Source organism: Heteronotia binoei, chromosome 21, assembly GCF_032191835.1.
Source record: "Heteronotia binoei isolate CCM8104 ecotype False Entrance Well chromosome 21, APGP_CSIRO_Hbin_v1, whole genome shotgun sequence".
In the NCBI taxonomy this organism is placed as follows: Eukaryota; Metazoa; Chordata; class Lepidosauria; order Squamata; family Gekkonidae; genus Heteronotia; species Heteronotia binoei.
Genome location: NC_083243.1, coordinates 125865173 through 125880011, shown reverse-complemented (window position 1 = coordinate 125880011; position 14839 = coordinate 125865173).

The window sequence follows — 14839 nt, the reverse complement described above, 5'->3', positions numbered from 1 at the left end:
CAGTGGTGATTATTAATTTAAGTAATTATTTTTCTATATTTTGTTTGTATTTTGATTATGATGTTCATAATTAAAAAAATAAGTTTAAAAGGTTAGTAACTGCATGGAACAGAAGAATATAAGAGAAACCATATTGGATCAGGCCAATGGCCCATCTAGCCCAACACTCTGTGTCACATAGTAGCCATCTATAAAGTGGATCAAACTCTGAAATCTTTAGTGCCCTAAGATGTAGTGGATCGTTATCAATATATTACCATTTATTATATAAATCTGTATCAGGTCTTGGGTAATAGCATGTAAAGAAATGGCAAAGACTGTTGGGTCTATCTTTTTCAATCAGCTTGAGCCTGAGAAAGAATTCACAGAAAATACTCCATCAGTGGCATCCCCAGTTAGATTAGCCCGAATGAATAATAGTATGGATAACCATTGTTGGTTCAGTAATGAGCCTCAAGCCATTTTTCCCATTTATATTAAATTAGGAGAAAGGCCCGTTGTGAAGAAAAATACAACGGGCTCTAGAAGGAGGCTCTGGGTGAGTGCTTGCCACCCTTGCTGTCTCTCCACCCACCCAAGTGAAGGCATTGAACCCCAACACCACCTCAAGGGGAGCTAATGGCTGCCATCCAGAGAGCAGTTGTAAATCTGCGTGATCTCCGGTGGTTCCCCATTTCCATTGCTTTCCCCCTCCCTGAAGCTTCTACATAGGAAAATGGCACTTTCTTCACAGGGGATGGGGGGAACGAAGTAGTTTGCATCATTCTCCTCTCCTCCCATGTGATCTGAACAACAACCCTGTGAGACAGGCTAGGCTGGAAGTCTATGCCTGGTTCAAAATCACTCCATCAGCTTCTACAGCAAGATCCTGGGTCTGGCAGATCCCACTCTGAAGCTCTATGTCCTCCTCAAATTCCACCACAGAATCTCCAGGAAATTCCCACCAATTTGGAAAGGTACCACTAAACGCCTCTGGGGGAGTGCCCCAGCCTTGCTATCTTCCCACCCACCCAAGTGAAGGCATTCACTCCCCCCCCCACCTCAAGGGGAACTGATCTCTGCCACCTATTTGGATAGCAGTTGTAATTCTGAGTGATCTCCAGCCCTCTCCTGGTGATTGGCAACCGTGGTTCCCCAGGAGAAAAGGCCTTTCCCTCAGAGACCTGTAGTGATCCCATAGGAATTCCCCACCAACCGGAAAGGTACACTAAAGGCCTCTGGGCAAGTGTCCCCCCCCCAGCCTGACTGTCTTCCTACCCATCCAAGTGAAGGCATTCACAACCCACCCCCCATCTCAAGGGAAGCTGATCTCTACTATCTAGAATTTGTTGACATGGAGTTGGCAACCCTGCAGCCTCTAAGGAAAAGGACAGTCTTTCTTCACAGTGTGTGTGTGGCAGGGCAGGGGGAGGACCAAAGCAGCTGACATCATTCTTTTCATTTCTCTCTCTCTCTTTGATCTGAACAACTTTGTGAAGGCTTCCCTTTCTCCTTCTCAGGCAACCATCTTAGGGCGAGGCTGAGGAGAGGAGGGAGTCAAAGACAGTTAAGGTGGGACAGTCATGCCCTTTGAGGTGACGCCAGGCTCCCTGGCTATTACAGTGGCCTTCTGAGGCTGTGTGTGCTGGGAGGCCGTCTGTAGATAGGGCCTCTTGTGAGGCTGTAGGAGCTTTGCAGCCCTTTCTGAAGCCGGTTGACAGAGAAGAGCTAAGAGATGTGGCTGTCGCTGAGGTAAGAACTGCTTCTGACAGTTTGTTCAACATTCCTGGGTCTGAGTAGGCGGGGCAGGGAAGTCAGCCAATGGAGTGCCAGAGACACTAACTGACATGTATATACCTGAGCTAACTCAAAAGAACTAATTTGATGTTTAATTTTGGCTGGGTATTTCTGAATGCAGATTCATAGTCTTGTTTTCCACAATGAGCTGATGGATTAGGAATTAGTTATTTATTTTTATTTCCAAACATTGCACAGAACACCATACATGAACCATTGGGCATTGCCTTTTATTCCTTCCATTCCATTTTATTGTCTTTTCTACATTGGTCAGGTATAGGTGTAGCTGATAAACCACTACAAGAAACAACAACAAAAATCTTTATAATATTGTATGCACAATTGTGTCAAGATTCTTTTGCAAGGGATGTTTTACTAATGTTCAAGGGTGCATATATCTGTCAATAGAATTTGGCATCTTAATAGTCTTGATGTAATGATACGTACGATCACACTGAGATTGCCTTTTAGCAGTGCCCATGTGCATTGCTGATAATACAGAATGAAACTGCAAATTAACCAAGAGTGCTAAATAGCACATAGCCTAATTCTGGAATTACAGTTTGAAATTCTCTTAGTTAACTGGAATTAAGGAAGAGTTGATCAGAGTAGAAAGTGAACTTCTAAACCAACAAGGGAACAGAACCAGGGGAAATCCTTCCTATTCTAATTCTCACACAATTATTAAAAAAAAAATCAGATAAGCAGAAATTTGGATAAATGGGCATCCAAGGATGATTACATTTACATGAGAAGCAGTCAATTAAAAGACCAGATGGCATGTTGGACCAGTATGTATACTACAAAATCCTCCATGCTGAACCTTCCCATAAATGTGATGGCACACAGCAAATAGGCCTGACTCAGCATGACCATTCCTAAGGGTAGTCCACATGAATATGTCAGATAAGAAACTGAGACCTAGAACTAATAGGGGGTTTTTTTTGCAAGTAACACATTCAAAAATTGAAATTATCCAGCTCAGTGTGTTTGTTTTCTCTTGAACCAACAACTTCATATGCTTCCATTATAATAGTTTCTTCACAATTCTGTGCAATTGTCATCTAGTTGTTGGCTGGCCAGGTAGCCACTGGTGTTGCAAGTTCATAATTTACTGATTGTTGGGACTGTATTTTTCAGGGTCATCATAGTCAAGTCATGTATCACTTTAAATTAGTATATATGAAGTTTAACACCTGTGCAGTTAGTCCCATTAATGAACTGGCACATGCAGAATGGATCAAATTACATTTCCCAAGTAGTGGTGTGAAAATGTGCAAAACATTTGTTATTCTGTTTTGAACACACTTCGTTTGGGGTGACAGGCTGACGAAATGAGCTGAGAAAACAAGAGAGACAAGCAGTGCTGCTTTCTCCTCCATCTCTCATCAGAAGAATCAAGAAAACTACGGAAAGTATCTCTTTTGTAAATTAATTAGTTCCCTGTCAGATAGTTGAAGTGGATGACAGATAAGGAAGGGGGAAAGCTGCAGGAAAATAGTGACAGAGAATGTATAGACATTGGGCGTTTTCGCACTGACCTTACTCGGCAGCGACGTCCCTCTTCACCGTGCAGCGTCTGCGCGGATTTCGCACACGTTGCTCTGCAGAACCCAGAAGAGCCGCAAAGTCCTGCGGCTTTTGTGTCGCAAATGTAAACTGGCCAAAACCCAGTTTATGTTTGTGATGCAAAAGCCGCGGGACTTTGCGGCTCTTCCGGGTTCTGCGGAGCAACGTGTGCGAAATCCGCGCAGACGCTGCGCGGTGAAGAGGGACGTCGCTGCTGAGTATGGTCAATGCGAAAACGCTCATCATTTGCAATACGGTATGGAACAAATTCAGAAAAGTGTTTTTTAAAAAAAAAAAAATTGTTGGAGAGTGTCGATTTTAATTTGCCATCAAACTGTGATATGAGCAGGAAAGTGATCTCACATCACTACTTACAGTTCTGCCAAATATGGTTGTTGTCATCATATGCTGGGTTCTTTCCTTTTTTACCTACTTCGCAATTGCTTGTACCATAATGGGTTCCTGTGATTGGAGACATCCCCCACAGAAGTCACCTGTGAGATAAAGCATTTTGATCATGCAAAGGCCCAATTAATACCAATCTGTTCCTTCAAAAGGAAGGTGGCCACAAGAGTATTCTCAGGGCTTTTCTTAAATAGAAAAAGCCCAGCAGGAACTCATTTGCATATTAGACTACATTCCCTGACACCAAGACAGCTGGAACTGCATTCCTGTGCATTCCTGCTCAGAAAAAGCCCTGAGTATTCTAAATACTCCATAAAGGTTTGGGTCTCAATTTGCCTTGGTGGGTCAACACTGACTTGTGAGGAACATGCAGAGAATCATTAGTTGCATTTTAAAAAATGCAGAAATGATTTAGTAAGTACAATGCATAGCCTGGAAAATAAAATAGCACCAAAGCAATAGACCCTTCAAAGCAAGAAAAGATACAAAAAAACACATAAACTGGTGTAGCAGAAACATGTAGAGGTCTAGTGCACTTAATGCAATGTAATTAAAAACATATATAAATGAAATATATGAATAAAAACATGCTTAAAACATCAGCATTCTTGCAATATTTTATTTATTTAACAGTCTCAGCCTCTTGTTCTGAATTATTGCATCAAAAAGTGAAAACACTGTTGTAGCAGTCTTGAGTAGGCTGTTCAGGTATTGTACAGGTGTGTAACTGTATCTTGCAAATCTACTTTTGATTTGTTGACATTCATTACAGAACTCTGATTATTGATGATTTGAGCCTAAGACCCAGAGGAAAACATGAAATGGCAAGGCATTGTGTGCTTTTGAGCATAAGTTGCCTGGTATGCTGGTCAAGAACACGTGAAGGTACCATGGTACAAACTGAGAGCTATGTGTTTGTCTACAAAACTAGTCTTCCTCAGAGAAATAAGTACAGTTCCTATGTGGTAGTGCAAGAATAGAGAGCAATTTATAGTGGTCAGTAGCAACCTACAATCTGGGAAGTCTAAATTCAAAACCCCCAGTCTTCAAAGGAAATGTTTTGGATGAATGATCTGGACACACACTTTCATCCTAGTCCACCTCACTCGTTTGTTATTATTCCTTATCTAACTACTTCACATTGCTTTCCTACTGAGAAAGACTGAACCATGAGGGCATGAATACAGTAAAAGAAAGGAGGGAAACCCAATTGCACCCAGGAAAGTCCAGGCATAATGAGTCCAACAAAACACACACACTCTCTTGCAAGCAAAAAGCTCATACCTTAACTAAAACTTGGTTGGTCCTAAAGGTGCTGTTTTTGCATCTCTCCCATGTGGTGGAGGGAACTGGGCAAAGCAAGCTTTCACTCTTTTCCCTCCCCAGGGGATGAGGAGGGGGAGGAGCCTCAGCCAATGGAGATAAGAGAGGCTTGGCTCAGAAGCTCTGTGTGCGATTGAGAGAGCCTGGCAAAGCAAGCTGTCATTCTTTCCTTTCCTCCCCAAAGGAGAAGCCTCAGTCAATAGAGGGAAGACAAGCTTTGCTCTGTAACTCCTGTGTGATTGAAAGAGCCTGGCAAAGCAAGCTGTGATGCAGAAGAAAGCAAGAGAGAGGCAGAAGGAAGCAGATGACAGCTAGTTGCTTGCAGGATGCATATAAGCCCTGTGGGGGCTGGATCCATTCCAATGGCTGCACATTTGACACCCCTGATCTAGCTGTTTCCCTAAATTCTTTTGCTATTTTTAAATCATCCTCTAACCTTTGATCTGGTGGTTGATGCCAAACTCCCAGAGTTAAACTTCCTTATGGGCACACTATTTCTACCCATGGCATTTTTGTAAGTGAATCTATTTTTCTTACATTTTCAATTTACTGCACTGTATACCCTCTCCGACGTACAGAGTTACATCTCCAACCCTTCCCTCCCTATCCTTCCAATATCATTTATATTCAAGAATCACTGTATCCCATTGATTTTCCTCATCCCATCAGTTTTCTGAAATGCGCACAATGTCTTTGTTCTCGGCGACACTAAGCAGTCCAGCTCCCCTACTTTACCTTGGACACTTCCAGCATTTTTATACAAACATCTATAATTTCCCAGACATGTTAAGCCTTCAATCTTCCTGTGGCCTCTAGACCTTGACAGAGAGTCAATATTGTTTGTCAGCCTCTCAGTGGCTAGCCCTAATCCATTTCCTTGTAGAATTGTAAGACCTACCCCTTCATCTCTTGGAGATCAACCATCTCTAACCAGAGACATGTCATCTCTAGTCAAGATGAAAGAACTGTGTCATAATAGGTGATTTTAACTACCTACACATTGATTAGATCATATATGTTCAAGTCAAGACAGGAGATGGGATGTTTCCTATGGGAAAAAAACTACATGCTTTCCCAAGAGCAAAGAAACCAATAGCCAAACACACAACAGTAACCACTTGCTGAATGCTTCCAAATGCGAACAGAACCCAAAAGACAAGCCCAAAAGAACTGATGTCAAACCACAGCATTTAAGCCAAACCAACTTAAGAGACAGTGTTACAAGCCCAGCAGAACCAATGTCAGATCACAGAAGCCAAACAGAACTCAGGGCCAATGTGGCAAGCTAAAGAGAACCAGTGCAAAGCCAGATACCCCCCTCCACCTGCAGAAACCCAATAAAAGTGTTTTTAAAAATCTAAAATAAACCAAGCAAAGAACCCAACAGCAAACAGTGAAGCCAGGCCTGCTTTTTATCCTCTTTGCCCATGCTCAGCTACAGAGGGCTGTGACAGAATTGTCATGATTAGATAGGCAGTTATAGTGCTCCCTGAATGTCTGGCCCCATTGCATGGGAAAGTTGCCTCCCCCCTGCATTCCATTTCCAGGAAAAACCCTTAAGTAGAAGAAAAGTAGACCTGGAAGCCTTAAATTGCTGGTCCTGGATATTCCTGGAAATATTCAGGACATGATTATCTTGAAAATTACAAAAAAAACCCCAGATGCCCAAATATACCCATATGGTATTTTTCAGATATATATATGCAGACTGAAAATATCCAAATGGACATCCCTACAGTAGAACACAATCAAAATATGTGAACACAAACTCTTGTTTACATTCATTTCTTAAAAAAAAACAACCCTTGCTTGTAGCTATAAATAATTTCAGACTCTTGCAATTTGTGTTTGTTACAGTGCCTGCACCTATGAAATTGTAATATCCATCACAAGGATGTACAAAAGCTATCCACTGTTTTAGTACAAGGCACCATAAAACTTTACAAAGCAGCGCTCTGCTAATGTATCCCTAATGTAACAGTTTCAGGTTACTGAATGAACACAATATTTTATGAAGCATTTTTATTTATCACTTCAGACTATTCCAAATTTTGGGGTGGGGGAAAAAAGAATGCAGGTTTCTAAGGATTGTATACCATGGAAATGTCTTCATTTATGGAATAAGTTTTTGCTATATGAATATAATTACTTTTCTTAAGTGGATACAGTTCTTATTACTCTGTGTTTATTCCAGTGTTTAGTAATCTATTTTCAAGCTTGTGTTTACTCAGACAATTTTGTGCCCTCTGTTCTTTAAGACTTTGGAATGAACACAGAGCACAGACTTTTCTGAGCATGAACTGGCTTAAAATTAAATGGGCTACTGAAACTGCCACACAAAGAGTACATAATGTGAAGCAACATGTCTTGCTTTGCTGTGGGCGAGCATTAGTCAGTCTGGTGGCGGGAGTCCAAGTGGGCAGACAGGAGTCAGGGTATGTAAGCAGGGAAACATCAAGCAGTTAGGAGCCAAGGCAACAATGGTAAGAATTATGGATACTGCTGAGCCAGCAATGCTTAAAACTTTTGCAGGCTTATAGAAGGGAATGGGATTCCCACACTTTCTGATAGCCTGGTTAACGTCTCAACTCCTGTCAAGAACTACTACACACTGTTAGCTCTGTCAGTACTGGGATGGTGCAGGGATGTAGCACCCTCCAGAAAGAACCTCAGTATAGGGCAAGAAGGCAGGGCTGCCTTCACCCTCATTCCCTGCCCCTCTTCCATTTGCCTCTCCCATGATTCTTGGAATTGGTCTGACCCTTCCTTCTTGGTCTTCCCAGGATTGGCCTAATAAAGGATTTCCTGGGGGTTGGCTGCCCCTGGTGAGAGAATCTGGTTCAGTGGTCTCCCTGTGTGGACCCTCCCTTCTTCTGCCCCATTTTACCCTCTCTGCCTGCTCCCACCAGCCCTAGGAGGCCCCAACTGCTGATGACTTTCTCAACTGGCATGTTCCCATTTGGAGCCTGTCGCCTGAGTCTGTCAGGCACTGCTGCTGCTAGGGCATTTTGGGGTGTGGCACCACCTTAGTTCCCTTCCCTACAGCTGCTGGCTGGGTGGCCTACCTTAGCAGCAACTAGGCAAAGTCTGTTCTGAAGCAGATTACTGTGTGGATGGAGCTGCCACTCCTGGACAGCATTATCTTTTTCATGGGAGAGGCTGGAATGAGGTAGACTCCAGTTTATTTATCATAGGCTCTTCAAGAGATACTTGCTGCCTCCCTGGTTATATTTGATCCCAACATTCTGAGGAAGACTCTGGGCACAGAACCTTGGCAGGGCTCCTACAGCAGCTCCAGGAAGTTGAGAGGTTGTGGCAGGCCTCCTCAGGTGGTTCCTGATCTGCTGTGTCTCTGGGGACAATCCATACCTGATTGCTGGGGAAGGATCATGGGTCCAGCTGTGGAGCGATCAGAGGAGCTTGCACCTTGGAGATCTCAGGGTCTGAGTGTATCTCCTCATCATCTGTAGAATCTGCCCCAGTGGAACTGTGGTGAGCCTTGATGTAACTCTCAGATCAAACGCAACTTTTTTGGAGTCAACATCTTTACATTGTTAAGATTAGTGTGATTTAAAATGTCACTGTTATGGAAGCATACCCAGAAAACATGAGAACTGCTAGTATGGCTTTGGTTGTCTGGGCACCCAACTTGAATGTAGAACATAGTATTATCAGGGGAGCCTGGCAGCAATGAAAACATGTGAGGCCATCCAAAGCCAAAGTCTAGGGTAAGAGGAAGGTAAGATATTCAGAATTATGAAAATAGCAAGAGATCACTGGAAGACTGCTGTCAGCAGAATGGTTGAAGATGACCTCAGTCTCTGTTGTATACTCTAATGTGTAATAATTGCATGTGTTGGGTTAATGCTGTAGCAGACCCAACTGTGTTATTGAAGCTTTCACTGATGTGGAGCCAGGAGCTAGATTATATGCTAATTAATTAATTATTTTATGATGCTGTGTGTAGAATAGCCAGGAAATCCTAAGATTGTTTGGCATCCACAAGTTCTAGCTTTTAGCATTATGGTAGTGGTGAGCTAGACTTGTTTTTAGGGGCTAAGAGAGCTCTGAAAGAACTATGACTGACCCAAGATCACTTAGCTGGCTTCATGTGCAGGAGTGGGGAAGTGTACCTGGTTCTCCAGATTAGAGTCCACCGCTCTTAACCACTGCACCAAACTGGCTATGTAGGAGGAGATGAATACAGCTTCTAACTAGGGGTGTGCATTCGGTTCAGCTGAACCGAAGAACCTCCGAATCACCCCTGATTCGGAAGTATACGGCGCCCTATACTTCTGAATCCAATTTGCAGTCATAATACGGGAGCTGTATAAGGCTTTCCATATACTCTGTGATTGGCCAGAGTATATGTCCATAGAAAAGGCGAGAAAGGAGCTTCTGCAGCCTCAGGGGAGCTGCTTGCCTCCTTTTCCGCCTTTGGAAGCTTTTTCCCGCCTCTCCCGTAGCCTCCCTGGGATCAGGGAGGGAGGGGGAGAGGAGCTCCAGCAGCCAATCCAAAGCATGCATTTGCAAAATGCATTGCAAATGCATGCTTTGCAGGGCTGTTGTGTAGTCAGCCATCAGCAACATTGTTGTTCTTTTGTTTACTTGGGTATCCAAGTAAACAGTGTTCTCTGGCCAATCACAGAGCAGTGGTATTTTTTGAAACTGTTCTGTGTAGGGCCAGAGAACCTGTTCTCTCTTTTCCTGGTTCTGTTTTTTTTTTGGGGGGGTGTTGTTGACTGATTTGACCTGAGGTTTTTTATTGTTGAAAAGGTCACTTTTTTAACAGTTGAATTTCTTGGCCTTTTCTCTGTGATCTGTTTGGATCTGTTGTTGTTGGTTTTGCATCCTGTCCTGTTGTCCCTTTTTCTGGTTCTGTTTTTTTTTTGGGGGGGGGGGGGTTAAAAGTTAAGTTTCTTTCTGTCACTTTTTTTTTTAATTACCTCTGGTTGGTGTATGGGCTGTGTGGGTTGGGTCACTTTCATGTTTTTATAGAGTTATTTTTGGAGTCTGAGGGTGCTTTCGGTTTGGCTAGGGCCACTAAATAGGCTGCCCAACTAATAAGAGTGTTCTTAGGGATTGTATTTTTTGAAATTTTTAAAAAAATTAATCCAGTTTAGGGCTTTATCTTCTTTCAAAAATGAACTAGGTCAGATAGGGGCAATTTAAAAAGATTTTAGGTTTCTCATAAAAGGCAGTGTGACTACTAGGCCACATCAGGCTCCCTTTTAAAGAGACTAGGGTTGCAGTGCATCTTGCTTTCAGCCACTGAAAGCCAGTGCATCCTTAGATTTCCATAGGGTAAACCACAGCTTCTCTCTAGTTATAGGGGACACCTCATTTCTAGTTTGCAAGGAAATCCAGTTTGTCCCAGGATCTAGTTAGGAGAAGTTTAACTAGGAGGATTGCCTTCATCTCAAGGTAGCCTTTTAAAAACTGTAGCCGGGTAGAGGCAGGATCACCTAGTCTCCTAAACTTTATCAGACTACTGCTACCTCAACCCAAAGAAAGACAGGTTAGGGATCAAAACAAAAACAAAACTAGTTTTGGTGGGAGGGTTTTTAAAAAGAAGTCAGGGCACCTGTTGGTTCAGGGTACAGTGTAGAGAGTTAGGTTTGTAAAAAAAAAACCCACTCTCAGTTCAGGTTCTGTGAGACTGGCCAAGGATGACATGAGTGACAGGCAGCAGAAAAGGGGCCCTTGGGGCAAGGCCAAGGAGAAGACTAGAGAGGTGGAGGGGAGGGGGAGGACCCAGTCCCCCCCCCCCGTGCGTAGGGCCACTCCACAGCCACCTTCCAGCACTCTGACCTCTGGCTGGAGTGTGATGAAGAAGTCCTGCCTTGGGCCCTTCATCAAGGCTGCTGCTGGGGCGCCCCCAGCAGAGGTGCCATTAGATAGCAGCTGGAGGAGGGGCAGAAAGAGCAGCCCTCCTTGGAGATGATCTTTGGGGACAGTTTTCTGTCCAAAATGATCACCCCAAGGAGCGTGCAGAGTGTCATGCAGGAGCCGGGGAGAAGCTGGTTGAGGAGGATCAGCCCCTTTCCTCGGTTCCTTTGGGCACCAACAGTCCTTCAGGGGATGGCCAGAAGGAGAGGCTGCATGGAGTGGAGGGGGAAGAAATGGAGACACATGAGGTGCCTCCATCTCTGCCCACTTCCCCTGGCAGCCAGCCCCTCCTGCCACCCTGAGACATGATGTGTCTGCCCAGAGCACCTCACAGGAAGTGGCTTCAGACACCCAAGCTGCCAGTCAGCTTGGGCACCCATACACCTCCGAAGTCTGGAAGCATCTCCAACTTATGGAGGATCCACACTATGCACAGTGACAGATGTGCAGGGTCCAGATCAGTCGTGGGTGGGACCCTGTCCACCTGACTCTGGGGGGATGCGGAACCACCTGCGGAAGCACCACCAGGTGGTGCTTCTTAAGGGGGAGAAGCAGGCTGGTGCTGGGGTGCCCAAGCGGCCAACACCACCCAAGCCAGGAGGTCTGTCCCATTGCGACTACCTCCAGAGCTCTCCAGGAGAGTTCCGTGACAAGGCAGAAATGCCAGCCATCTCTGCCTTTGGTGGGGTTGGCACCTGTGTGCCAAGAGGGGGAATCAGGCACGGCAGGTGGGTGATCACCTGGAACCGTGCCAGGTGGGTCGCCCATGGGCTTTCATTTTCAGTGGTCAAGAATCCTGGGGTGCTGGGGTTGCTCGAGTACCTGGCGCCCTGGTACAAAGTTCCTGCTAGAACCACCATTAGCAGGACCATTGTGCCAGCTGTTTTCAGGGCAACCAGATTTGTGGTGAAGGAGCATTTGTCCCGTGGTGCTGGGGGGACTGTTCATTTCACCTCAGATACCTGGAGCTCCCAACATGCATTTGAGGGGCATCTCAATGAAATATAAGTAGCTGAGTTCATATAGTAAATTTTTGTGAGTTAAGATAAGATTAAGATTTGAATAATTTTTAGTGATGATTTAATGACTATGAAATTTGTATTTAATGTTTAACAAGTAATAATTGAATTTTTAAAGTGCAAAGGAGAATAGATTATGGTATTTGACTAAATGTTTTGATGATTAAGTAGAAAGTATTAAGTAAAGGGATAAGAATAGTAGTTATATTGGAGTTAAGATAAAGTTAAGTGAATTATAACTTTTAGTTAAGATTCTATATATGAGAATTTTTACTTTTAAAAGGTTTTTAATTTGTTTTGTATACCACCAGAGGTCACAATTTGGAGGGTGGGATGGGTGGGAAAATGGGTAATGTATTGATTAACTATATTTAGATTCTGAATGTAGAATATTTTTCAATATATTGCAAAATAAAAACTTGTTATGGATGCATTTGAGGGGTATCTCTCCCTGGCTGCACATTGGTGGCAACCCAGTGAGCTGCAGGGTGGGGGTGTTAGTAACAGTAGGCAGGGTCAGGGCTGCCAAGTCGGCTATCGCTGGGCCTTGCTGCAAGCCGAAGCAATCAACATGCCGCATACAGCGGACACTCTCAGAGCCATCCTCTCACGGCAGTTACAGGGCTGGGTAGGCAGCGGGGACATCACCAGGGACTTTGTGGTGACTGACAGTGGCTCCAACATCAAGGTGGCTGTCCAGCATCAGGACCAAAAATGCCTTCCTTGCGTAGCCCACCTTCTCCACCTCGTAGTTAAGGATGCATTGGGACAGACGAAAAGCCAGGATCGTCAATATCTAGCCACGACCCATGAGTACCGACTTCTGCTCCAGAAGTGTCGGCACATCACGGGTCACTTCTCATGCAGCAATATGGACTCATATCTGCTGCATGAGAACCAGACACTGACAGGCGTGCCAGGGCACTGCCAGATCGGTGACGTCAGCACACACTGGAACTCCACCTGTGCCATGCTGGAGCGCATGGTAGAGCAGAGAGCAGCCCTGGATGCCTTTGTCTCTGAGACGAGGGTCTTTCGGGATGAGAATCACCTCACCCAAGAGGATTAGGTGGTCATTTTTCAGACTGTGGAGGTTATTGGACCCTTCAAGACCCACAAAGAAATGCTCTCATCTGACATGACGAGCATGGCACTGGTCGTCCCTGTGGTCCACATGGCCCGTGAGGACCTGGCCTCATTTCTAGTGCCAGTTCAAGGACATGCAGATGTTCTTCCAGTGGTGTGCGCCCTGGTTGTTAGGCTGCAGGAAGGGCTTGAGGCCTGCTTTCAGACTTTGACCCAGGATAAGGCCTACATGATGGCGACCATGTTAGACCCACGCCTTAAGGGCACTATCGCTGAGCGGGCCAACGAGCTCGATTGCTGGCGAGACGAGCTCTCCCAAAAGGTCGAGCGCTGCAGAGTCAGGGTGGGCCCAGTGCCAGTAGCTGAGGAGGAGAGGGGGTGGAAGCAGCTCATCTGCCACTGCCACTGCTGTTCATCCCCAACCTCCCTGGCTAGGCAGTGTTTTCCACCAGACTCACGCCAAAAAGAGTGCCGAGATGACACTCATCGGGCAGCTCATTGGTTCCTCTGGGAGCAGTAGGCTCCTGAGAGTGGAGACAGGTGCTATGTGTCACGGCTGGGGCCGGGTCAGGCAAAGTCCAGAGGCAGTCCGAGGTCTGTAGCCAGTAAGCAGGAGGGTCCGAGGCGCCAAATCCGAATCACTGTAGAAGTATCGCAGGTCTGAGGTCCAGAAGCCGAGGTCAGGGAGTCCAGAAGTCCAAAGCCAAAGTCAGGGAGTCAGGAACCAAAGTCAAGCCGGAGTGGATGCTAGAATGTCAGGGAGATGACTAGTTGCTTCCACAAAGCCTCCTCCCAAAGCCCACAGCTATATAGCCCTCTGCTGGCTGTTGCCCGTTTGGGCTAATTGCTGGCTCAGGGAGGCAGCCAGGATCCTGTTACCACTCAAGCATCCTTGCTCTTAGAAGGGCCAGAATCCTCTCAGAACTCAGGGCTCAGGGAGCGTCTTGCTTGTGAGCGTGCCGCCCTCCTCCGATCCTTGAGGTCCTGCCGGAGGCGGTCACGCACACGAGCCACCCGAGAGGGCGAGGCAGGGGGGCTGGGATCTTCTCCAGCAGGAGGCAGGGGCACTGGTGCAGGTGGCAGGGGCACAGTTTCCTCATCAGACTCAACTTCCTCTGAAGGGTCCCCAGCACCCATGACACTATGATGGTGAGGGACTATCTTTTGGAGCCCAACGAGTCACAGGAAACATCTCCTTTGGACTACTGGGTCGCAGAGGGGGTCTGGCTGGCCCTCTCCTCCATGGCCAAGGTGTTCCTTTCATGCCCACTGACGAGTGTGCGGAGTGAACGTGTCTTTTCGGATATGGGCGACATTGTCTGCCCACATTGCAATCATCTGCAACCCTGGACAGTTGAGCAGTTGCTCTTCCTGAAGGTCAACTTGCCTCTGTTTGGCTCCCTGAATGTAGACTTTGAGAGTGAATGAAATGAGCACCTACTTATGCCTGCATCCTCTCTTGGCCTGCACTTGGAAGGTGGTTGTAAAACGCTCTCCCACTAAACATAGACTAGAGTCCAAAGACAGCCCAAAAACTCACTCACAAATTGATTGGCAGTACACTCCTCCACCCCTCATCCATCCTCAAACCCAAAGCAAATGCTGCTTTAAAATCTGCAAAGCAATCCAATTTTGCCTAGTCCCCATCCACACATGCCTAATAATACTGAAAGGGCCATTGCGGCCCCCAACTGTAACCGACAGCACCCACAGGCCCAGCAAGGATAACCCAGTTTTTTTTTCAGGGGCAGGAGGAAGAAAGAGGGAGGTGC